This window comes from Bubalus kerabau, chromosome 11 (genome assembly GCF_029407905.1).
Source record: "Bubalus kerabau isolate K-KA32 ecotype Philippines breed swamp buffalo chromosome 11, PCC_UOA_SB_1v2, whole genome shotgun sequence".
Taxonomy (NCBI): Eukaryota; Metazoa; Chordata; class Mammalia; order Artiodactyla; family Bovidae; genus Bubalus; species Bubalus kerabau.
In genome coordinates this window covers 86,104,164-86,129,627 of record NC_073634.1, presented here as the reverse complement: position 1 = coordinate 86,129,627, position 25,464 = coordinate 86,104,164, and the positions used below count along the sequence as shown (strand labels likewise).

Here is a 25,464-nt window from a genome sequence, read left to right as displayed (position 1 = left end):
TTTTTTATTATATTTTTTTTCCCTGTGAACTATATGTTTTGCTCCAAAATATTAATAGCAAAAGTAAAAGGTCCCTGTTACTAGGTGGGGCCATATTGCAGAGCTTCTGAGCTTCCAACCTCATCAGATTTTCTGATGGGAAATCGTGACTCTTCCTATTTGGTAGCAAGTGCATTAAAGACAAAAATGTCTCTTCCCAACGCCAGGTATCAAACATGATTCTCACTGGGATGCTAGTAGAGGCTGAAGAATATTAAGTGACAAAATGTATTGAAAGTAAAAACAGCACAGGTTTTTGCATTCCATCTAAGTTTAAATCCGAGCTCCACAATTTATTATATGCATGACTTCAGTCAAGTTGCTTAGACTTTTCAAGTGTCAGTTCCCTCCTTGGTCAAATGCAAATCATAACACCTGAATTACAGAACTACCATGAAGATTCACAAAGTAAAGTTTACAGAGTGCAGAAATACAACAGGGAGTTTAAAATGACATGATCTGATCTCTCCAGCTTAATGAGATAGCCCTGTGTGATAGGTGTCCCAACAACAACCCTCCCGTGGATGCTTTCCCTGTTAGTTGTGGCAATACTTCTAAAAATTAGGACTCCCAAGGGCCACTCCCAAAAAGCAATGATAACAGCAGAGGTGGCCACCCGGGAACAGCCCACAGCAGCGACAACTCCAAACAACTTCTGCCACTAGAGGGTCTCCCTGGGACTCCACCCTCTGTATCCAGAGCAGGTAGATCCCAGAGCCTAAAATCTTCTTTCCCACGTCCCTTCCAGCAGGGCACCATCTCATCGGTAGAAACTGTGCCTTGGAATTCAGTCTGGATGCTCCTGCTGTCCCAAGGTATATACGCCTCTAATAAGGCTGCTCGCTTTCCTGTGTAAACATGATTACACTTTAATAATATTTACTTGAATGTCTTCCTGAAACTTATAAAGAGAATAGAAAATGAATGAAGTCAGGCACATATAGTGCTATTTTCCTCTCCTTGCCCTGAAGTACATCAAGAAGGAATACACTGGCATATCAGCCATTTAAAGTACTATATAGCATAATTTGGGGCTCCAAAATCACTGTGGACAGTGACTGCAGTCATGAAATTAAAAGACACTTGCTCCTTGGAAGGAAAGCTATGACAAACCTAGACAGCATATTAAGAAGCAGAGACATGTTACCAATAAAGATCCATATAGTCAAAGCTAAGGTTTTTCCAGTAGTCATGTATGGGTGTGAGAGCTAGACCATAAAGAAGGCTGAGCACCAAAGAATTGATGCTTTTGAATTGTGGTGCTGGCGAAGACTCTTGAGAGTCCCTTGAACTGCAAGATCAAACCAGTCAATCCTAAGGGAAATCAACCCCAAACATTCATTGGAAGGACTGATGCTGAAGCTCCAATACTTTGGCCACCTGATGTAAAGAGCCAACTCACTGGGAAAGACCCTGATGCTGGGAAAGACTGAAGACAAAAGGAGAAGCAGGTGACAGACAATAAGATGGTTAAATAGCATCACTGGTTCAATGGACATGAATTTGAGCAGACTCCGGGAGATAGTGGAGGACAAAGGAACCTGGTGAGCTGCAGTCCATGGTGTCGCAAAAAGTTAGACATGACTTAGCAACTGAACAGCAGCAACAAATAGCATAATTAATTAATTTAAAAAAAAATTTTTTTTTTCTGCTGCACCACACGGCTTGTGGGATCTTAGTTCCCCGACCAGGGATTGAACCTGGAACCTTTAGCAGTGAAAGCTTGGGGTCCTAACCACTGGCCCACCAGGGAATCCCTAATTTAAATTTTTAATTAAAGAAAATTAAAAACCCTCCACCTCCTAGGTTAAAAAACATTTACCCATGGCCTATTTGATCTTCATAAAATTCCTTTTAAACAGCTCAGTCATCCCAATTTAAGTGAAGAAATTGAGGATTAGCAAATTGAAGTGATTTTGCCAAGGCCATCAAATTAGTAACAGTCAGAACCGGACGCCAGCTCTGATGCAAATCTGGCCTTCAGTCCAGTGCTCACCCCAGTATACCAATTAATGTGGGAATGTTAAACTATTAATACATCAAGTATGACCTTTGGTTAGTGACAAATGTCATAATGCCAGCAAGTAAAAATCTTGTCCCTTGTTTCCCAAAGGTTTGGAGACACAGACAAAAATCTATGAATAGCCACTCTCTTAGCCAGTATCTAGCCATCCCAAACACACACAGTAATCTAGCTCCAAGGAAATTCTACATTGGCGACATCAAGGACTCAGACTAACAAGTAAGAAGTGCAAATTACTCTTTTGATGCTCTAGACACCCATCAGAAAAAGACTTGCCTGTTTCTTTTTAAAGGCTGTTTTAAAAGTCTTCAGCCCTCAGTCAAAACCTGAACCTCAGTTCCTAAACCTGAATTACTAAGAATAAATCTACCAAGATAGCCATGGTCAAGCCCGAGCTGGAGGTCTGTGTGCTTGTTACTCTGTGGGCTCAGAAAATGATGCAGAAACTCACTGTTAATGCCATAGCTGTGAAAGATGGAAGAGTGTCCCTCACCTGGGTGACTGTCAGATGCCCCTGCACATGCAGCAGCTTATTCTACAGGAGAAGAACCCCAAAATCATGTGACCCCAAAATCACACAACTCAGAGTTTATATAGTAACATAGCAAGACATGACATACTTCCTAAACCTCACTTCTGGGGGAGAGAGAGAGACAGCTTATAATTTACTCCAGAATGCAATTTCATGGGGAAAGAGGTGAAAGTCTCTAATCCAGAATATAAACAACAGTCTCTGGGGGAGATGAAAAGATGTTATTGTTTAAATTACCCTTACAATGGGGGCAAATGGTAGAGGAGAAGAGGCATCTATTCTTTCGCTTTATAATTGGTCAGCTTCTAAGGCAGAGAAGGCCTGAAACATGCATGAACACCAAGAAATCCAGAGACAGTTGTGTTCCAACACTAATTAGCCTAGCAAGGGATCCCAAACCCAGGATACATATGACATGAGGGGCACATGTCTCTCCAGCCTAAAAAACAGAGAATAAAAGGTCCTTGATGTGGGGATCTTCTGACTCAGAGGGGTTTTCCCTCTCTGTGGGCTACTGAGACCCTCACATTTCTGTGACACCTCCAGGAAAGAAAAAGGAACTTCCACTACAAGTGGAAGTTCCAGCTCCAGCTCCATCTCAGGGACATCCTGTGCCTGGCCTGAGAGCTGAAATGTCACAGTTGTTCTCAAATTGGAAGCCACCTTTGAGCCCTGGCCTAGCTCGGCTGACTGCCCAGTAACAGTGCTAACTCCCGCTGTTTTATGGTGTCGCAACTTGACAACAAACTCATATCCACCATCTAGTTTGATACTCAATACCATCAAACTTGTACAGTAGGAGCTGTAACGACCCCTAGTCCCTAGATGAATGTAAAATATAGCCCCAAAGGAAAAAATAACCAAAAAGATTTCACATAGTTGGTGAATGGCAGAAACAGAATATAAACCAGATTCCTATGTGCAGATTATGTGATCTGACATTGATACAACACTGCCTCCTCACACCTGCTCTAGACCAATATAACCATGAGACCCTAAAAGCTAATAAATAATTTTGGCTCCTTTTCAGATCCTTCAAAACATTAAATGACAAATATGATTATTTCCCAAACCATTGGTTTGCTTTATTATTGTTGTTACTATTGTTTAAAAAAATTTTTTTCAGTATTATACAATAATTTTGGTATTGTGACGCTTGAGAAATTCACCTTGACCTATGCCTAAAAAGCTTGAGTTATTCTATATTTCTTAATCAAGGAATTAATCAATTAATTAATAATGTGAGTTGCTATGCAAGAGTATTCCTAAACTTTGTTCCTAAGTTTGCAGGATTGACAATTATTTCTACACGTGATAATTTATATACATACCCAAATAGGTCAACCTTAGTTTCTGAGAGTCAGACAAAAACTTTTTTTCTGAGACTAAAAAGTCATTTTGTAATTGTTTTGCATGGTTTGTTCTTTATTGAAATGCATCTGACTCTTCGTCATTTTGGGCAAAACTTCATGCATGCACAGCAAAGTATTTCATGCAAAAAGCTTCAGCTTTTGAGAGCTGTGTGTTTGTCCATCAGCTGTGATTTTGCACATAAAAGAATGAATGCACTTGCTGCATGTCAATAAGCCACAGAGTAGTCTGTGTTCAAAACACACAGTTTAATGAAATGGTAATGATTTCATTAATATATCAAGCCGTGTCTAATTCCTATCAAGGAACATAAGACAATTTGCATTCACTCTGAATACACAATAAATAAACAGTCCAATTGGCAATAGATTAAATGTATTCTCTACCATCAGAGTCCTGGATATAGACATTGTTGCAATACCTTTAGAGATTATTGTAAAAGAATATGAATTGAAGTGTAATGTTGAAATGGCAGAAAAAGCTTTTTCTGGCTATATTATGCATGAGGTGAATAAATAAGCCAAAATTAAAGGACTTATTCTTTAAGTTTTATATGTATAACTTCCTATCTGATCCTTTTCAAAAGGTCAGATTCATCCCTTTATAGCTCTTCATTCATTGTCTCTTGGGGACATCTTTGTTATAGCGTGGGCAGATGAAAGGGAGCTGCTGTTAGAAAAAGAGAAAGAGAACAGACATTGTGCATGGAGATGAAACTTGAGAGAAATTGATAAGGCAGTGATATGCTCTGAGGGCCTCTAGGCCATGCAAGCTGTAATATAGCATCTTATTTTAAGCTTATGACCACTCTATATGGTCTTTACAAGTATCTCCCCATTTTACAGATAAGGAAGTCAAGGCTCAGAGAAGTTAAGGAAGCCACCATACAGCTACTCTTATAGTACTAGAAAGTGAATTTCCTTGTGCTTAACTCCCACCTTCACTTTTTTTTATTATGTATTATTTTTTATTGAAGAATAGTTGATTTATATTGTAAATGCAATACAACAGAGGTTGAAGAATAGTTATTCAGATATAGATAAAGTTATTCAGTTTTAGATAGATACATACACATATATTCTCTTTCAGATTCTTTTCCCTGACAGTTTATTACAAAGTATTGAGTAGAGTTCCCCGTGCTATTTAGTAGGCCCTTGTTAGTTATCTATTTTTATACATAGTGGTGTGTGTATGTTAATCCCATACTCCTAATATATCCCTCCCTACCCTTCCCTGCTTGGTAACCATAAATTCATTTTTTGTGAGTCAATTTCTGTTTTGTAAATAAGTTCATCTGTATCATTTTTTTAAGATTGCACATATAAGCAATATCATATGATTTGTCTTTGTCTGGCTTATCTCACAGTATTTTTCGCACAATCACACTACTGGAGATTTCTCTAAGGGAAGTAGAGTCCAAAGGGAGAGAGGACCAACAGCTTTAAGTGTCCCAAAGTGGTTAAAGAAAACGAGGGCAAGACTTGATTTGAAAGCTACAATGTTCTTGATAGCATTTTTAAGAGCTGGTACATAGTCCATCCTAAAGGAACTCAGTCCTGAATATTCACTGGAAGGACTGATGCTGAAGCTGAAACTCCAATACTTTGGCCACCTGATGCGAAGAACTGACTCATTTGGAAAGACCCTGATGCTGGGAAAGATTGAAGGTGGGAGGAGAAGGGGATGACAGAAGATGAGATGGTTGGATGGCATCAACGACTCGATGGACATGAGTTTGGGTGAACTCCGGGAGTTGGTGATGGACAGGGAAGCCTGGCGTGCTGCGGTTCATGGGGTCGCAAAGAGTCAGCCACGACTGAGTGACTGAACTGAACTGACATAGTTTTTGAGTGAGGAAATGTCCTGCCAAGGATGATATGAGGAATACATGGAAGCAAACACTCAAGTTATTCTTTCAAGAAGGATGATGGAAGGTGAGAAAGATGCACTGAGAGGTGAAGATGATAGCTGGGTTGAAAGAAGCCTGCTTCAGGACGGGACTATGAAGGCTGAAGGAGGGGTTGAAGATGAAAGCAGGAGGCCGTAGATGGATCAGGATTCCAGCCAAAGGGTGAAAGAGGTTGTCCTCTCCTCTGGTGGAGAGGTTGTCCCTGAAGATAGGAGAAGCTGGGCAGAAACACCAAGTCAATTAAAGCAGAGAGAATTGGAGATGGAGGGAAAAAGAGAGACAGGATTCCATCCCTGAGAGCAAGGATGAAGATTGAGAACAAAAAAGGAATATACACTTGGTTAATCTTAAAGTCCTCGGACCTAAGACATGAGAAAAGGCTTTTAAGAGTACAACGGCTGCTACTACATGGTGTCTCTCTTATTCTGGGACATCTAAAACAAAGCTTGTTGACCTGGGTGAAGGAAAGAGCTTGATAATCCTGCTAGCATTAGGTTCTGAAACTATGGAAGTCTGAAGCAAAAGGTGAGTTTAAAGCCACTAATAGATTAAAATCAATCATTCTGTACCAGACACTATACAGAAAGCTTGCCATATAAAGCTACGAGGGTGACCTTGGGAGAGCACAGAATTTAGTGAAAAGACCAAGGTTTAAACAGTTGTCACCTGTGATGAGTGCGCTAGAAGAGGCAACACCAAGAGGAATGAACACGGAGGAGGCAGAGGAGAACATAATATTATGTCATTCCCGGGCCTCCCACGTAGTAGGATCTGCATTGCTATGCGGTGTCGATTGAATTAATGAATTCTGCCCAAGGAAATGGAGAAGAAAATGGCAACCCACTCCAGTATTCTTGCCTGGAGAATCACGTGGACAGAGGAGCCTTGGTGGGCTGCTGTCCCTGGGGTTGCACAGAGTCGAGCATGACTGAAGCGACTTAGCATGCATGCATTGGAGAAGGAAATGGCCACCCATTTCAGTATTCTTGCCTGGAGAATCCCAGGGACAGTGGAGCCTGGTGGGCTACAGTCTATGGGGTCGCACAGAGTAGGACATGACTGAAGCAACAGCAGCAGCAGCAGCAGCCCGAAGAAAGGTGTTAAAGAGGAAAGGACAAATGGCTTAGACCTTGAAGGATGCACAGCATATATCGAGTCTGGTTGGGTCAGCCTTTCGGGGCCCAACCTCGAGCTAATTTAAGCTTTCTCCCTCCTTGGCCCTGATTGAAGGGACACCACGACTTGTTAGAACAAGTGGATAAGCTAGACTCCCAGATGTAGGGATGCAAGAAAACAGGCTGTGTTTCAGCTCTCCCTGTCAGCACTGGCTTTAAGGTTCTGGGCAGCCCACCGTTTGTAAGAAACCCCAAGTTCCATTTATTATTTAATTATAATTCTCTGAATCGGCAATGTATGCCTTTTATTCATTTTATTAATTTTTTTTCTTCTTGTCAACTTGTAAGATATCTTGGGATGTTAAAAATATTCATGCTGAGGCTCCCTGGAGGTCCAGTGGCTAGGACTCTGCTGTAATGCAATGGTCCTGGGTTAGATCCCTGATGGGTAAACTAGATCCCACAGGCTGCAGTTAAGACCTGGCACAGCTAAATAAATAAATTAAATACACTTTTTAATATTCCTGCTTTGTTCATTATCAGCATTACCTTTGATAATTGGCTATTTGTGGAGTCTTTTTGTATACACAGAAATTTAAATTTTCATATATCCAAATATCCCTTGACATTCTTATTTTGGGGTTTACCTTTTCAATTAACAAGACAGTCCAAATTCCTTATGTTGTACATGTAGTTTTTCACATGTGTCTACATTTACTTCTTTAATTCATCTGGGATGTATTTTTATATATGACATAGAGTTAAACATGACTTGAGGGCATCTCTGGCGGTCTAATAGTTAAGAATCTGCCTGCCAAGGCAGGGGACATGGGTCTGATCCCTGGTCCAGGAAGCTGCTACATGCTATGGAATAGCTAAGCCCACGTGCACTTCAACTACTGAAGCCTGCGTGCCCTAGGGCTGCTTAGCATTTTTACGCTACAGTATTCTTAAATCTTCATTCTTCTTAAATTTTCATTCCAATCCGAAAGAAAGGCAATGCCAAAGAATGCTCAAACTACCACACAATTGTACTCATCTCACACACTAGCAAAGTAATGCTCAAAAATTCTCCAAGCCAACTTCAACAGTATGTGAACCAAGAACTTCCAGATGTTCAAACTGGATTTAGAAAAGGCAGAGGAACCAGAGATCAAATTGCCAACATCCGTTGGATCATAGAAAAAGCAAGAGAGTTCCAAAAAAAAATCTACTTCTGCTTTATTGACTATGCCAAAGCCTTTGACTGTGTGAATCACAACAAACTGCAGAAAATTCTGAAAGAGATGGGAATACCAGACCACCTGACCTGCCTCCTGAGAAACCTTGCAGGTCAAGAAGCAACAGTTAGGACCAGTCATGGAAAAACAGACCGGTTCCAAATTGGGAAAAGAGTATGTCAAGGCTGTATATTATCACCCTGCTTATTTAGCTTATATGCAGACTACATCATGAGAAATCCTGAGCTGGAAGAAGCATAAGCTGGAATCAAGATTGCCAGGAGAAATACCAATAACCTCAGATATGCAGATGACACCACCCTTATGGCAGAAAGTGAAGAACTAAAGAGCCTCTTGATGAAAGTGAAAGAGGAGAGTGAAAAAATTGGCTTAAAACTCAACATTCAGAAAACGAAGATCAAGGCATTTGGTCCCATTGCTTAATGGCAAATGGGAGAACAAAGGAAATAGTGACAGACTTTATTTTCTTGGGCTCCAAAATCATTGCATATGGTGACTGCAGCCATGAAATTAAAACATGCTTGCTCCTTGGAAGGAAAGCTATGACCAACCTAGACAGCATATTAAAAAGCAGAAACATTACTCTGACGACAAAGGTCCATTCGTCAAAGCTGTGGTTTTTCCAGTCATGTACAGATGTGAGAGTTGGACCATAAAGAAAGTTGAGCACTGATGAATTGATGCTTTTGAACTGTGGTGTTGGAGAAGACTCTTGAGAATCCCTTGGACTGCAAGGAGATCCAACCAGTCCATCCTGAAGGAAATCAGTCCTAAATATTCATTGGAAGGATTGATGCTGAAGCTGAAGCTCCAATACTTTGGCCACCTGATGTGAAGAGCTGATTCATTTGAAAAGCCCCTGATGCTTGGAAAGATTGAGGGCAGGAGGAGAAGGGGACGACAGAGGATGAAGTGATTGGATGGCATCACTGACTCAATGGACATGAGTTTGAGTGAACTCTGGGAGTTGGTGATGGACAGGGAGGCCTGGCATGCTGCAGTCCATGGGGTCACAAATAGTCGGACATGACTGAGTGACTGAACTGAACTATTCTTAAATTATGTTCACTGACTTTTATACACAGTACTATTGCACAGTATACATTATCCTGTAGTGTAAGCATAATTTTTATATGCATTTGAATACCAAAAATTAATGCACTCACTTTATTGCAATATTCACTGTATTAGAGTGGTGTCAAACCCAAACCACAATATTTCTGACGTCTGCTTGCATTATAGTTTCCTTTATATAGATTCATTGTGTTTCTTGTTTTATGACTCTTAAGTACTCTACATTTTTCACTATCGTAAATGAGTTATTTTCATATCAAATGAGAAAAGTCATTAATAATTTTGTAGATAGCTCCTATATCCAGCCACCTTAACATATCCTTTTAATGATTGTAACAACTTTACAAGACTCACTTGGATTTTCAAACATAAAATAGATCACAAGCTCAAAGATACAGCTTTATTTCTTCTTTCCAAGTGCTTACAGCAGTTACTTTATTTTCTTATATTTTTGTATTCACTAAAACCTCTCAAACATTAATAATAAAAGGAATAGCATCCAAGCTAAATCATCCCTGATTTTAACTAAAACAGTTTTTTCCATTTAAAATAATGCTTGCTACCAGTTTTTAGTATTTGGTATTATTATCTTATCCTTTACCATATTCAATAATTTCACTTGGTTTCCACTTTTTGAGTTGCTGTTAGGAATTACTGCTGAATTTCATCAAATGTCTTCTCAGCATTTCCTGTTATGACTATAAAGGTTTTCTCCGCCAGTTTGTTGATAGAATGGATGGTGTTTACATGTTTCCTTGATGTTGAACTTCAGTTGACTGGATAACAACTCTGCCTCATCATGCCATCTTACTCTTTTGATACATCGCTGGACTCTGTTGACTGATATTTTGAACATTTGCTTTTATATTCATGAGTGCAATTGCTTTAAAGTTCTGTTGACTAGATCAATAGCACAGAAGAAACCTGAAATATGATTAAGGGACTGCCATTGAAACACTCATCTGAAACCTCTGAGCTCACACCTGCATTTTTATCTAACTTTTAAATAACAGATAATTGCATTGTTTTCTGGTCTAGTGATTTCCAAACTTTGGTATGAATACAATCACCTAGGAAACTTGGCAGAAGCCAAAGAAAAAGCAAACAGAGGCTCAGACCCTTACAGACTTCAGCAAGTTTGGATTCTGTTGTTCAGTTACTAAGTCATGGTCTGACTCTTTGGGAGCTGATGAACTGCAGCACACCAGACTTCCCTGTGCTTCACTCTCTCCCAGAGCTTGCTCATACTCATGTCCATTGAGTCGGTGATGCCATCTAACCATTTCATTCTGTGTCACCTCCTTCTCCTCCTGCCCTCAACATTTCCCAGCATCATGGTCTTTTCTAATGAGTCGGCTCTTCACATCAGGTGGCCAAAGTGTTGGAACGTCAGCCTCAGCATCCATCCTTCCAATGAATATTCAGGACTGATTTCCTTTAGGATGGACTGGTTGGATCTCCTTGCAGTCCAAGGGACTCTCAAGAGTCTTCTCCAACACCACTGTTCAAAAGCATCAATTCTTTGGCACCCAGCCTTTTTTATGGTCCAACTTCACATCCATACATGACTACTGGAAAAAACATAGCTTTAATTATATGGACTGCTTGTTATCTTTGCAGGGGATTCTGACATATACCAAAACCTGAGAACTACTTTTCCTAACTGTTCCAAAAGCTCTCAATTCATTTCATGAAGACAAAAAAAAAAAATTAATGCCAAAATTCAATAAACCTAGAGTCTTTTTATCTTTTCAATTAGCCAATGAGGTTTATTGAGGCGTGATTATTGCTAATTGAAAACTTTTTATCTTTTTAAAACAGAAATCAGATTGTGCCAATCTTCTGCTTAAAACTTTTGAATTGTTTTCCACTGCATGGGAATAAAAGTCAAATTCTATACCCTGGCTTATATGCCCTGATGTATTTTGCGTGCCACCATATTCCTTTGACATCTTGCTCTCTGAGCCACAGCTTTTCTGTCCTCAATCCCAATAAACTCAGTCTACTTTGTGGCCTCTGTCACTCCCTCCACCTGGAACCTTTCTTCCTCCAGATGCTGATGTGCTCACCTCTTCTTGACAGTCCAGTAGCAGCCTCAGGACAAGCAAGTCTTTCCCTGTTGCTATTCAGTCGATCAGCTGTGTCCAACTCTTTGCGACTTCATGGACTGCATGCAGCATGCCAGGCTTTCCTGTCCTTTATCATCCCTGGAAGTTTGCTCAAACACATGTCCATTGAGTCAGTGATGCCACTCATCCATCTCATCCCCTGTTTCTTTCTTCTCCTTCTGCCTTCAATCTTTTCCAGAATCAAGATCTTTTCCAACAACTTGGCCCTTTGCATCAGGTGGCCAAAATATTGGAGCTTCAGCTTCAGCATCAGTCTGTCCAATGAATATTCAGGGTTGATTTCCTTTAAGATTGACTGGTTTGATTTCCTTACTATCTGGTAGACAGAGTGCCTGAAGAACTATGGATAGATGTTTGTAACATTGTATAGGAGGTAGTGACAAAACCATCCCAAAGAAAAACAAATGCAAGTCTTTCTCTGCCTAGGGTCTTAAAATAGGTCCTTTTCACTACACTACCTGATATCATATCTGCCCATTTGTTGATATTCTCTCCTTCTCTTTCCCTCTCTCCTAAAATGTAACCTATATATCAGCAAGAAGCTCATCCATCTCATTTACCACTAAATTTTCAACCCTTAAAAAAACAGCTGACACAGTGAGTCGGTTTATTTATTTCCTTATTTGTCTGTAGGCTTCAGGAAGATACAATTCTTTCTGGTTCATATCTGTAGCCTCAGAGCCTACTACAGCACAGATGCTCAGGAAGTGTTTGCTGAAGGAGCAAATGAATGCTTCTTGATTTTTGCTCAGCTCCAAAAGGATTCATAACAAAGGGTGGTTGATTGTAAAATATTGCTTGCAAAGCTTATAGACAACATAAAGACTTTCTAAGAAACAGGAGGAAGAAGGTCCGTCTAGAAAGGTCCAGCTGCACATGTTCATCACAGCTCCTTTTCCCAAAGGTGTGACTACCCTTAGAACCATAATTGAATTATAAATCTCATACCAAAATAAGCTAACAATGATTGTCTGGTACAGACTCTCTGCCTTCAGGCTGGTTCACCATTATCCACACTCTATAGGTAAAAAAAAAAATTTTTTTTTTTTTGCTATTAGTAACAAAAGAAAAAAGAGACCTTTGAATTAGAAAGGGGGAAATGAAGTAAAATATTAAGTCCAGCTAGAGTAATTTCAGTAAACTCTTGGGAGAGATAAAAGAAATTTGAAAACTAATACCAGACGTTGGAAGTACACTCCTGTGTGCTTTGCAGTGAGGAATACACAAGAAGGACTGACGGTATCTGGTCAAAACACTCTGCTATGTGTGTTAGTGTTCCTGAGTGTGTCCTGGGAAGGTTTCATCAGGTGATACAGCACAGAGTGGGGCAGGAGTGGGGAAGCAGAGTCAAGGAGAAAGGAGGAGGATGATTCTAATTAATGAAACTGCAGTAAACACTGGAGATTGGCCAAGAGATTTGATTTCAAGTGCTCTCATCACCAAAAAAGGCAATGATAGGAGATGATATATTAATTACCAAGTGTATTAATCATTTCACTGTGTATCTATATATCAAATCATCATCACTTTAAATATATACATTTAATTTTTTTAATTGAAGTATAGTTAATTTACAATGTGTTAGTTTCAAGTGTGGATCACAATAAACTGTGTGGATCACAAATTCTGAAAGAGATGGGAATACCAGACCACCTGACCTGCCTCTTGAGAAACCTGTATGCAGGTCAGGAAGCAACAGTTAGAACTGGACATGGACCAACACACTGGTTCCAAATAGGAAAAGGAGTACGACAAGGCTGTATATTGTCACCCTGCTTATTTAACTCATATGCAGAGTACATCATGAGAAACGCTGGGCTGGAAGAAGCACAAGCTGGAATCAAGATTGCCAGGAGAAACATCAATAACCTCAGATATGCAGATGACACCACCCTTATGGCAGAAAGTGAAGAGGAACTAAAAAGCCTCTTGATGAAAGTGAAAGAGGAGAGTGAAAAAGTTGGCTTAAAGCTCAACATTCATAAAACTAAGATCATGGCATTCAGTCCCATCACTTTATGGCAAATAGATGGGGAAACAGTGGAAACAGTGGCTGGCTTTATTTGGTAGGGGGGGGGGGGACTCCAAAATCACTGCAGATGGTGACTGCAGCCATGAAATTAAAAAACGCTTACTCCTTGGAAGGAAAGTTATGACCAACCTAGATAGCATATTGAAAAGCAGAGACATTACTTTGTCAACAAAGGTCCATCTAGTCAAGGCTACGGTTTTTCCAGTGGTCATGTATGGATGTGAGAGTTGGACTATAAAGAGGGCTGAGCAAAGAATTGATGCTTTTGAACTGTGGTGTTGGAGAAGATTCTTGAGAGTCCCTTGGACTGCAAGGGGATCCAACCAGTCCATCCTAAGGGAAATCACTCCTGGGTGTTCATTGGAAGGACTGATGTTAAAGCTGAAACTCCAGTATTTTGGCCACCTGATGCAAAGAGCTGACTCATTTGAAAAGACCCTGATGTCGGGAAAGATTGAAGGCAGGAGGAGAAGGGGATGACAGAGGATGAGATGGTTAGATGGCATCACCAATTCAATGGACATGAGTTTGGGTAAACTCCAGGAGTTGGTGATGGACAGGGAGACCTAGCGTGCTGTGGTTCATGGGGTCGCAAAGAGTCAGACATGACTGAGCGACTGAACTGAGCTGAACTGAACTGAACTGAATGGAATAAAATGATTCCATTATACATATATATATATACATATTCTTTTTTACATTCTCTTATATGATAGGTTATTAAAGACACTGAGTATAGTTTCCTGTGCTATACAATAGGTCCTCATTGTTTATCTATTTTATATATAGTAGGGTGTATATGTTAATCCATGTATTTATTTAAAAAAAGAAAAGGAGAAGGATGCAGGGAGCAGGACTTTATATTCATGGAGACCACTCAGGAATAAATGCCACACTGAGTGAAAAGAATGTTGTTGTTTAGTTGCTAAGTCGTGTCCAGCTCTTTTGAGACCCCACTGACTGTAGCCCAGCAGGCTCCTCTGTCCATGGGGTATCCCAGGCAAGAATACTGGACTGAGTTGCTATTTCCTTCTCCAGGCGAACTTCCTAACCCAGGGATCAAACCTGTGTCTCCTGCCTTGGCAGGTGAATTCTTAATCACTGAGACACTAAAGAAGCCTGTGAAAAGAAGGGGCTGCCATCTGTCTCTACACTGAGCTTTGCAGATATCAGATGAAGAAGATCAGAAATAATCACTGATTCCACCAAGACCAAAGAGCTAAGGATGGAGAGGAAACAGGCAGAGTACAGGCCTGTCTTCCAGCCACTTGTGCCACTGACTGCCTGAGAGGCTTTGGCCTCAGTTCAGTCTTCCCAATGCTACCCATCATATAAAAGGGAAGAGGTGACTGGGAGAGGGAAACAGGAGGGAAGGAACCAGTTGCTTCCAAGCCAGACTCTCAAGTCACATATTTGCAGTATTCTCTCAAAGGAAGGAATTCAGGAAGAAGGGTGTTCAAAAGGATCCATTCTTCAGAAAATGCTAGTAATTCGTCTCCTGAAAGGAACCTTTTTTAGCATGAAGAAGAAAATTCAGGCTCACAGCCTCCATAGCTCTTCAGGGAGGAAACATCATCGTGCTGTTTCTACTCCTAATTAATTTAAACATCTGTCTGTTGTCTTCAGAAAACCATCCTCTGGGAAAATGGGAAGTTGGTATTTTTTAGCATAATTTCTACCCCACCCCCAAAACCATATAGAAGGTCTTAGCAGTGAAAAGGAGTGGGCCATGTTCTTTAACAACTCGTTCAGACTAGTGGCCCATTGGGGACAGAGGGCAGGGGATAGCGAGAGGGAGAGAAGGGGAGGGAGGCTCAGAGCTGGAACTCTGCGGACCACAGTCATGCACAAAAGCCAATGCCTTAGCACTTTTAAAGCAGAGGAGTGATGGTAGGGTTTGAGGAGGGCAAATTCAGATCTAGAATTCTCTAAGGAATTCAACCTCCAGGCCACAGACCAGTACCTTCTGGCAGATCAGTGGTGCCATTAGATTAGAAATAGAGTGCACAATAAAAGGAATTCACTTGCATCATCCCAAAATCACCCCCCTTCCTACTTGGTCCATGGAAAAATTGTCTTCCGAGAAACTGGTCTCTGGTGCCAAAAAAGTGGAGGACCGCTGCTCTAAGTCACTCTCTCCAATGCACCTGAACACTGATGAGCTGACCCAGGAGTTCCTTCACCCCACTCTGGGCTTAGTGGTGGTTTCCTTTCTAGATGCCACTTTCAAGAAGGAGGATGGAGTGGGTGTGGGAACCCCCCTCTGCCAAGATGGCAGGAAAGGTAAGAGACTCAGTGCTCCATATGTGTGTGTCAGGGGTGGTGGGGGTACAGATAAGATTTCTGCTCATGCTCTGACCTTTCCCACCTCTGAATTTCTCTCATATAGCCATTAATACAGCATTTAGCCTTTCACATGCAGGAAGGCTTTCTCAACCTCAGCACTGTCGACATATTGGGTCAGATGGCTCTTTTTCATGAGCGCCATTGGATGCATTGTAGGGTATTTAGCAGCATCCTCAGAGAAGGTAGTGGCACCCCACTCCAGTACTCTTGCCTGGAAAATCCCATGGACGGAGGAGCCTGGAAGGCTGCAGTCCATGGGGTTGCTAAGAGTCGGACACGACTGAGCAACTTCACTTTCACTTTTCACTTTCATGCATTGGAGAAGGAAATGGCAACCCCCTCCAGTGTTCTTACCTGGAGAATCCCAGGGACGGGGAAGCCTGGTGGGCTGCCGTCTCTGGGGTCGCACAGAGTCAGACACGACTGAAGCGACTTAGCATAGCATAGCAGCACCCTTGGCCTCTACCCACTAGATGCCAGGAACACTCCCTCCCCTCCTAGTTATGGCCACCACAAAGGTCTCCAGACAGTGCCAATCCCCTAAGTGAGACCCATGTCTGGAGACTGTGTGTCACATTGGCCTCTCCGGGTGTGACATTGGATCCCTAGGATACAAGCCAAGCAAACTCTTTGCTGAGTCCCCTGCCTTGAAAACCTAGCTTGAAGTCTCAGATCTGCCACTAAGCCTACATGCCATCATTTGATTACAAGTATAAAAGGAGAATGTATAATCTCAAAATGTTTTCATATCATGTCTAGATTCTATACCAATGTACCAATCACAAGCAATCAAAAATTACAAAGAAGCTCATGTTTAGACTTTATGATAACTGACATGAGATTGAGAACTGCAAGGGTTATGACCAACAAAAACCTTGTATAATTATCTGCCAACTCTGTCAAAAAACAGCTACGTGAGCTTGGACAAGTTGTTTAGCACCTCTAGTCCTCAGTGTTCTCATTTTTGAAGACAAGTATTTAAGAACCAGGCTTTTCAGATGGCACAGTGGTAAAGAAGCCACCTGTCAATGCAGTCGACTAAAGAGTTCAGTTCAGTGCAGTTCAGGTGCTCAGCTGTGTCTGACTCTTTGTAACCCCATACACTGCAGCATACCAGGCCTCCCTGTCCATCACCAACTCCCAGAATTTACTCAAACTCATGTCCATTGAGTAAGTGATGCCATCCAACCATCTCATCCTCTGTTGTCCCCTTCTCCTCCAGCCCTCAATCTCTCCAAGCATCAGGGTCTTTTTAAACAAGTCAGTTCCTTGCATCAGGTGGACAATGTACGGGAGTTTCCACTTCAGCATCAGTCCTTCCAATGAACATTCAGGACTGATTTCCTTTAGATGGACTGGTTGGATCTCCTTGCAGTCCAAGGGACTCTCAAGAGTCTTCTCCAATATCACAGTTCTAAAGCATCAGTTCTTCAGTGCTCAGCTTTCTTTATAGTCCAACTCTCACATCCATACATAACTACTGGAAAAACCATAGCTTTGACTAGATGAACCTTTGTTGGCAAAGTAATGTCTCTGCTTTTTAATATGATGTCTAGGTTTGTCATAACTTTCCTTCCAAGGAGCAAGTGTCTTTTAATTTCATGGCTGCAGTCACCATCTGCAGTGATTTTGGAGCCCAAAAAAGTAAAGTCTGTCACTCTTCCCATTGTTTCCCCATCTATTTGCATAAAGTGATGGGACCAGATGCCATGATCTTCGTTTTCTGAATGTTGAGCTTCAAGCAAACTTTTTCGCTCTCCTCTTTCACTTTCATCAAGAAGCTCTTTAGTTCTTCTTCACTTTCTACCATAAGGGTGGTATCATCTGCATATCTGAAGTTATTGATATTTCTCCCGGCAATCTTGATTCCAGCTGTGCTTCATCCAGCTGCATATAAGTTAAATAAGCAGTGTGACACTATACAGCCTTGACATACTCTTTTCCTGATTTGGAACCAGTCTGTTGTTCCATGTCCAGTTCTAACTGTTGCTTCCTGACCTGCATACAGGATTCTCAAGAGGCAGGTCAGGTGGTCTGGTATTCCCATCTCTTTCAGAATTTTCCACAGTTTATTGTGATCCACACACTCAAAGGCTTTGGCATAGTCAATAAAGCAGAAATAGATGTTTTTCTGGAACTCTCTTGCTTTTTCCATGATCCAGCGGATGTTGGCAATTTGATCTCTAGTTCCTCTGCCTTTTCTAAATCCAGTTTGAACATCTGGAAGTTCACGGTTCACATATTGCTGAAGCCTGGCTTGGAGAATTTTGAGCATTACTTTGCTAGCATGTGAGATGAGTGCATTGTGCAGTACTTTGAGCATTCTTTGGCATTGCCTTTCTTTGGGATTGGAATGAAAACTGACCTTTTCCAGTCCTGTGGCCACTGCTGAGTTTTCCAAATTTGCTGGCATATTGAGTGCAACACTTTCACAGCATCATCTTCAGGATTTGAAATAGCTCAAATGGAATTTCATCACCTCCACTAGCTTTGTTCATAGTGATGCTTCCTAAGGCCCACTTGACTTTGCTTTACAGAATATCTGGCTCTAGATGAGTGATCACACCATCATGATTATCTGGGTCTTAAATATCTTTTTTGCATAGTTCTGTGTATTCTTGCCACCTCTTCCTAGTATCTTCTGCTTCTGTTAGGTCCATACCATTTCTGTCCTTTATTGTGCCCATCTTGGCATGAAATGTTCCCTTGGTATCTCTAATTTTCTTGAAGAGAGCTCTAGCCTTTCCCATTCTGTTGTTTTCCTCTATTTCTTTGCATTGATCACTGAGAAAGGCTTTCTTATCTCTCCTTGCTGTTCTTTGAAATTCTACATTCAAATGAGTATATCTTTCCTTTTCTCTTTTGCCTTTTACTTCTCTTCTTTTCACAGCTATTTGTAAGGCCTCCTCAGACAACCATTTTGTCTTTATACATTTCTTTTTCTTGGGGATGGTCTTGATCATTACCTCTTATACAATGTCATGAACCTCCATCCATAATTCTTCAGGCACTGTCTATTGGATTTAATCCCTTGAATCTATTTGTCACTTCCACTGTATAATTGTAAGGGATTTGATTTAGGTCATACCTGAATGGTCTAGTGGTTTTCCCTACTTTCTTCAATTTAAGTCTGAATTTGGCAATAAGGTGTTCATGATCTGAGCCACAGTCAGCTCCTGGTCTTGTTTTTGCTGGCTGTATAGAGCTTCTCCATCTTTGGCTGCAAAGAATATAATCAATCTGATTTTGGTGTTGACCATCTGGTGATGTCCATGTGTAGAGTCATCAGGAATGGACTGAAATCATCTGGAGTTGTCTGGGGACTGGAATGCAAAAGTAGGAAGTCAAGAATTATCTGGAGTAACATGCAAGTTTGGCCTTGGAGTACAGAATGAAGCACAGCAAAGGCTAATAGAGTTTTGCCAAGAAAACGCACTGGTCATAGCAAACACCCTCTTCCAACAACACAAGAGATGACTCTACACATGGACATTACCAGATGGTCAACTGAAATCAGACTAAAGAGACACATGTTCAATTCCTGTGTTTCAAAGAGCCCCTGGAGAAGGAAATGGCAACCCTCTCCAGTACTCTTACCTGGAAAGTTCCATGAACAGAGGAACCTGGCAGGCTACAGTCCATGGGGACAAAGAGCCAGACACAACTGAGCGACTGAGCACATTTAAGAACCATAACCTCAAAGGTTACATAGTCTGGGATCCAAGTCATAGTCAGGCTGCACTGCAATCTTAATGGATCCTACATGGAAGTCCTTCAGTCTGAGCCTAGGCTGAAGCCCCAAGACAGGGTCGTCCCAACATACACAGTGAATTAGAAGATGCTTGACTAACTCCCCAAGTCTGGCCTCTCCCTATAGTTGAATAATGGATGAGAGGAAAAGCTGGACCAGTTTTTCATTCTTAAAAATAATGCTGCAGTGAAAACTCTTGTACATCTTTCATAATTTACATATGTAAATGTTTCCTTAGGGTAAACACTGAGAGACTGGATTGCTGAATTAAAAGTGTCCACATGTTTTCAATGTAAGTAGAAACTGTGAAATTGCTCTTCAAAATTCAATTTCTACACCCACCAACAATAAATGAGAGGAATTGCTTTCCTGTGTCATTTCTAATACTTAGTAATACCAATATTTTAGATTTTTCCAATATGTTTTTTTAAATGTTATCCAATTTTTGTTTTAATTTGCATGTTCTTAAAAGACGCTTACTCCTTGGAAGGAAAGTTGTGACCAACCTAGATAGCATATTGAAAAGCAGAGACATTACTTTGCCAACAAAGGTCTGTCTAGTCAAGGCTATGGTTTTTCCAGCAGTTATGTATGGATGTGAGCGTTGGACTGTGAAGAAAGCTGAGCACCGAAGAATTGATGCTTTTGAACTGTGGTGTTGGAGAAGACTCTTGTGAGTCCCTTGGAGATTCAAGGAGATCCAACCAGTCCATTCTAAAGGAGATCAGTCCTGGGTATTCTTCGGAAGAAATGATGCTAAAGCTGAAATTCCAGTACTTTGGCCACCTCATGTGAAGAGTTGAGTCATTGGAAAAGATTTTGATGTTGGGAGGGATTGGGGGCAGGAGGAGAAGGGGATGACAGAGAATGAGAAGGCTGGATGGCATTACCGACTCGATGGACATGAGTTTGGGTGAACTCCGGGAGTTGGTGATGGACAGGGAGGCCTGGCGTGCTGCGATTCATGGGGCCGCAAAGAGTCGGACAGGACTGAGCGACTGAACTGAACTGAACTGACTGAATGCCCAGTGGACTTCCCAGGTGGCTCAGTGGTAAAGAATCCACCTGCCAATGCAGGAAATGCAAGAGATGCAATTTCCATCCCTGGGTCGAGAAGATCCCCTGGAAAAGAGAACAGCAATCCACTCCAGTATTCTTGCCTGGAAAATTCCATAGACAAAAGGATCCTGGCAGGTTACAGTCCATGGGGTGACAAAGAGACAGACCTGACCGAGCGACTGAGAACACACACACAGCATGGCCAATGGCCTTGAGTAACACTCGTGTTTGGTGCCCAGCAGAGTCACTACATGAAATACATACTAGTAAGTATTTTTATAAGATTTTCCAAATACTATAGCAAAATTTAGTAGATGATGTGCCAGGAGGCATACTGGGTACTTTATATACATGTCTTCATTAATTTCCTCAACTGTTCTCTAAAATAATTACTTTTCCTTTCCATTTGACAAAAAAAGAAATGGAAGCCCTGCAAGATTAAGTACATTCCTCAAGGTACAAAGATAATAAGACAATACAAATTCTAAACCAGGCCTGATTCCAGAAATTGCCACCCTGGTCACCCCCCAAATCTTGGGTGAGCACCTACTCTGGGCAAGAGTCTAAGGTCACCAATGCTGTGTCCGGTCCAGGCATAAGAGGAGGATTGGACACCCTTTGCTAGAAGTATAGAGAAGCAGCACATGTGAGCTTTACCACTTATAGCTCGCCGAGGGCTTTCTCCCCCTGTACATTCAGTACTCATTGCTGGTGTTTAGGAAGAGACGGCAGGGCCTAGGCGAACACCATCCATCCATACCTTACAGAACCCGTGTGTCAGAGAGGTTGTGAATTCCCTAAGAGCTGCAGCTTACAAGAGGAGGGCCCGAGGTAGCAAAGATACCTGGGGTGTCTGAGAGGGGGCTTCTGGAGGCTGAGCAGATGAGGAAGGCCCTGGAAGAGGAGAACTTCACAGGGGCCTAGAACATCGGGAGGTTTCTGGGGTGCGAGGGAACACAAAGGATTGATTTGATCCTCCAAATGTCAACTCCAAAGGGACAGAAGTATCAGTGTTTTTCTGGAGTTCAAGCTGACGTGTGTATTTTGCTCTCCTTTGGGGTGAGAGTTGCTGTTGCTCTCCTTCCTCCATCATTAAAGTCTTTGGACTCCTAACTAATATCTTGCTCTCAGGAGCCTTCATTTGAAGTCCATTTGTAGACACTGGATGGACCTAGAGAGTGTCAAAATACAGTGAATTAAGTCAGAAAAACGAGTATCATATATGAATGCATATATGCAGAATCCAGAAAAATGGTACAAATAAATGTATCTGCAAAGCAGAAATAGAGACAGACATGGAGAACAAATGTATGGACACCAAGGAGGGAGAAAAAGAGGGGTAAGATGAATTGGGAGATTGGGATTGACATATGTACACTGTTAATACTATGTATAAAATAGATAACTAACGAGAACCTACTCTAATAGCTCAGGGAACTCTACTCTATGCTCTGTGGTGACCTAAATGGGAAGGAAATCCAAAAGTGAGGAAATATATATATATGTAAAGTTGATTCACTTTGCTCTACAGTAGAAACACAACACTGTAAAGCCAACTATCCTCCAATAAAAATTAATTTAAAAAAAATTTTTTAATTAATTAAAAAAATAAAAAGGCTGGCATTTGGGTTCCAAGAGAGAACAGGAGACCTGAAGTGGACTGCACAGGCTCTGGTCCCACACAACTTTGTTTCCTCCTGTGATGGGACCAGGTAGAGTCTAACAGTCTGCCCCACACTGGCCAGCCCTCAATGTCTAACTTCTTTGGGCTTGCTGCTTGTGCAGTATGTGTTAGTCGCTCAGTCGTGTCTGACTCTTTGCAACCCCATAGACTGTAGCCCACCAGGCTCCTCGGTCCATGGAATTCTCCAGGCAAGAATACTGGAGCAGGTAGCCATTCCCTTCCCCAAAGGATCTTCCTGACCCAGGGATCGAACCTGGGTCTCCTGCATTGCAGGCAGGCTCGGTAACGTCTGAGCCACCAGAGAAGCCCAACTTTTTTGGGAGTAGAGATCAAATCTTACTCTTCTCCTTGTCTCCCTGTCCCATCCTGCCCTGTCTCCACCTCCAAGGCCTCACACGACTGCTACGAACAGTCACAGCATTTCGCAGTTTACAAAATCACTCTGTAGCCAGGAGTTGGTGTTCTTTATCTGAAACCTGGACGTTTTACAATGTGAGGGGGGTCCTCTATTCAAAAAATAATATAAAATATTGAGTCAAAATGAAGCTAAAATGAATAATGAAAGTTATATGAAATGAAGTTAATATGAAATGATTCCAAGCTGCAAATTTTAGAAAGTAAACAAATACATATATCAGAAAACCTAGAAAATAACATAGTTTTCTTATCTCTAAGCATCTGCCTGATACACCTCTACAATCTTTTGTTCTACATTTTGTGGCTTTGACCATCTTTTCATGTGACAGTGATTGGCCATGCCTAATTATATAAAGACAATGAAAAATTAATTTGATTTTTTCTCCAGCCTGATTGATTTAAAAATTTTTTTTTTTTTATTAGTTGTAGTTGGAATGCACGAAACATGTGATTTATGCACAGAGTTGCTGATGGTAATATTGTTGCAGGGTCCTACTTTACAAATACAGGTATTCTGAGAAATTCCATTTCACATGATTCCCATCAAATAACAAAACTATGGTGAATTTGTAATTATATATGCATAGCTTCCCAGGTGGCACTACTGGTAAAGAAGCTGCCTGCCAATGCAGGAGATGCAAGAGACACAGGTCCAATACCTGGGTTGGGAAGATCCTCTAGAGGAGGACATGGCAACCCACTTCACTGTTCTTGGCTGGAGAATCCCATGGACAGAGGAGCCTAGTGGGCTAAAGTCCACCAGGTCACAGTCTGACCTGACTGAGTGACTACCAATCTGTAAAATGGAAGCATTAATGCCAATCTCAGGAGGCCACACGGAAGATAAAGCATGAGCTAAGTGCCAAGCACACAGTTGGCATACCAGCGCTGTTGCAGCACTTGCACACTGGAAAAATTGGTTGAGGATGGAGACAACTGGAAGGCGTGTCTCAGCTTCCTATGTGAGCAGTCTCTTAGGGGTCTTCAATTTGGAAACATTCTATGATTCAAAATCCCCATAAAAGTAAACCAGGCAAGGATTTAAAGAAATAGCTACATACGATTTTTCACAGGCTAATCTGTGGCTCCATGTGGGTCAAAGAAGATTAAGGGCTCCTTGAAATTCAAAGGCTGATTACTTCAAAACCCATCCCAGGAGTCAAACAGGATGCAGCACAGCTCAATATTTTGTGCACAAGCCAGAACTTTTCAGATAAGCATTTCAGAGGAAGCTAACATAAGGTGAAAGGTTTTCGGAAAGTTGTGACTTTAAAACAAATCCGCTGCTGCAGAGAGCTGAGCTCAGCTCACAGCCTTCACACCCATCAGCCCCCTTCCTGAGCCTGTGGCCAGGACCCAGCCCTGGTTCCGGGGGCCCCCTTCACTGCTGGAAAACAATTACCCTCTGTAGCCTCTGAGGGCTGGGGGAACTCAGAAAGGGTTGTCCAGGAAGCTGATCCCCTCTGGATGTCTTAACTTCCCTTCCCAGCCCCTCCTCCAAGCTCTGCTAAAGGTGAGGAGACCAGGGGGTGTCTGTACTTAATGGGGAACTGCCGGGGTCCAGCCCCAGCTGATCCAGGGTATTCAAAGGAGAGACGGCGTAGGCGAGGGTCAGGAAACAACTGCTTAATTAAACGTTAATTAAGGATATAAAGAGTAATAGAATGAGGATAGCTCAGTAGGAAAATTCAGTGGAGAAAAGAGGCTGAGTAGCTTGGTTTACGCGGGAGACCAATAAAACTTCAAGACAAGAAGTTTGCACCACTTACGTAGGCCGCAGGCGTCCTTCCGTTCTCCCAAAGGAGAGGAGACACTGAGGCCTCCCCGGTCGGATCTTAGAAGCCCAGGCATAATTAGCAAGCATGGCGGGTTCCACGCTCCAGATGGAGACTCAGCCAGAATTTGGGAGAGAGAGCGACATGGGGAGACCAAGTTTCGGTGAACAAGGCCCGCACTTTATTTTCCAAAGTAATTTTTATACCTTAAGTTGTGCATAGAGGATAATGGGGGAAGGGGTGGAGTCATGCAAGGACAGCAGTTCCTGGTTCTAATCGAAGCCAGGCTTTCAAACTTATCATATGCAAAAGTTCAGGTGATTGACATCATCTTCTGGCCCGGATGCCTGTTAACATTTTAAGAAACTTATTTTTCTCTAAAGGTGATTATTCCAAAGTCAGGCACCAGCCTCCAAAAAAGCATTGGACAAAGCTGCATTTTACATTTCTATACACCCATTATATCAATCAATACACTGCCAAGGACACAGTAGGTAAGGAGTATGGAGACTTAGCAGCAAACATTGGCTCAATAAGTGAAAAACCCTTCACCAATACAATTTCTAATCAATCTTTTAACTACTCAAAAGAATCTGTGTTTAGACAGTTTAGAACATCTCCTGCCTCTCACAGTTGGGAGGCTCTGAACAATCACATGTGGCCGGAAAAACCTATTCAGGCAGGCTAGAGGACTTCCAAAGGAGTTTGTAGGTTGAAACACTGTCACACCCAGGAATTATTAACTGGAGCTGTAAGCTAACTCTCCTTTCAGAGAGAGGTAGTGGGGGACAGCCCCCCATAAAGTCAGAGGTGTAGGTGAAAGCACAAAGCGGAAAGTAGGCAGACTCTGGTTTTGGGGGTAGATGCTCGAGAATTTCCAGGTGGACTCCTGAGGCTCGATCCCGCCTTTGCGTATGCCGAGCCTCCTTCCTCATGACCTTTGCCACGGGTGGAGTGCCTCACACTG

General features: G+C 41.8%; 1 long non-coding RNA gene across 3 annotated transcripts; it reads right to left on the bottom strand.

The window, feature by feature from the left end:
• LOC129623445 (uncharacterized) lies at positions 1–25,464 on the bottom strand. 3 transcript variants are annotated; one of them, XR_008700548.1, is made up of 3 exons: positions 24,492–25,461; positions 21,466–21,792; positions 1–243 (listed from the first exon to the last, which is right to left on the bottom strand). It is a non-coding gene; the product is annotated as an uncharacterized LOC129623445 (long non-coding RNA). The 3 variants fall into 3 exon arrangements; XR_008700549.1 differs by lacking the exon at positions 1–243 and adding an exon at positions 17,467–19,134; XR_008700547.1 differs by lacking the exon at positions 1–243 and having other exon boundaries at positions 20,832–21,792; positions 24,492–25,464.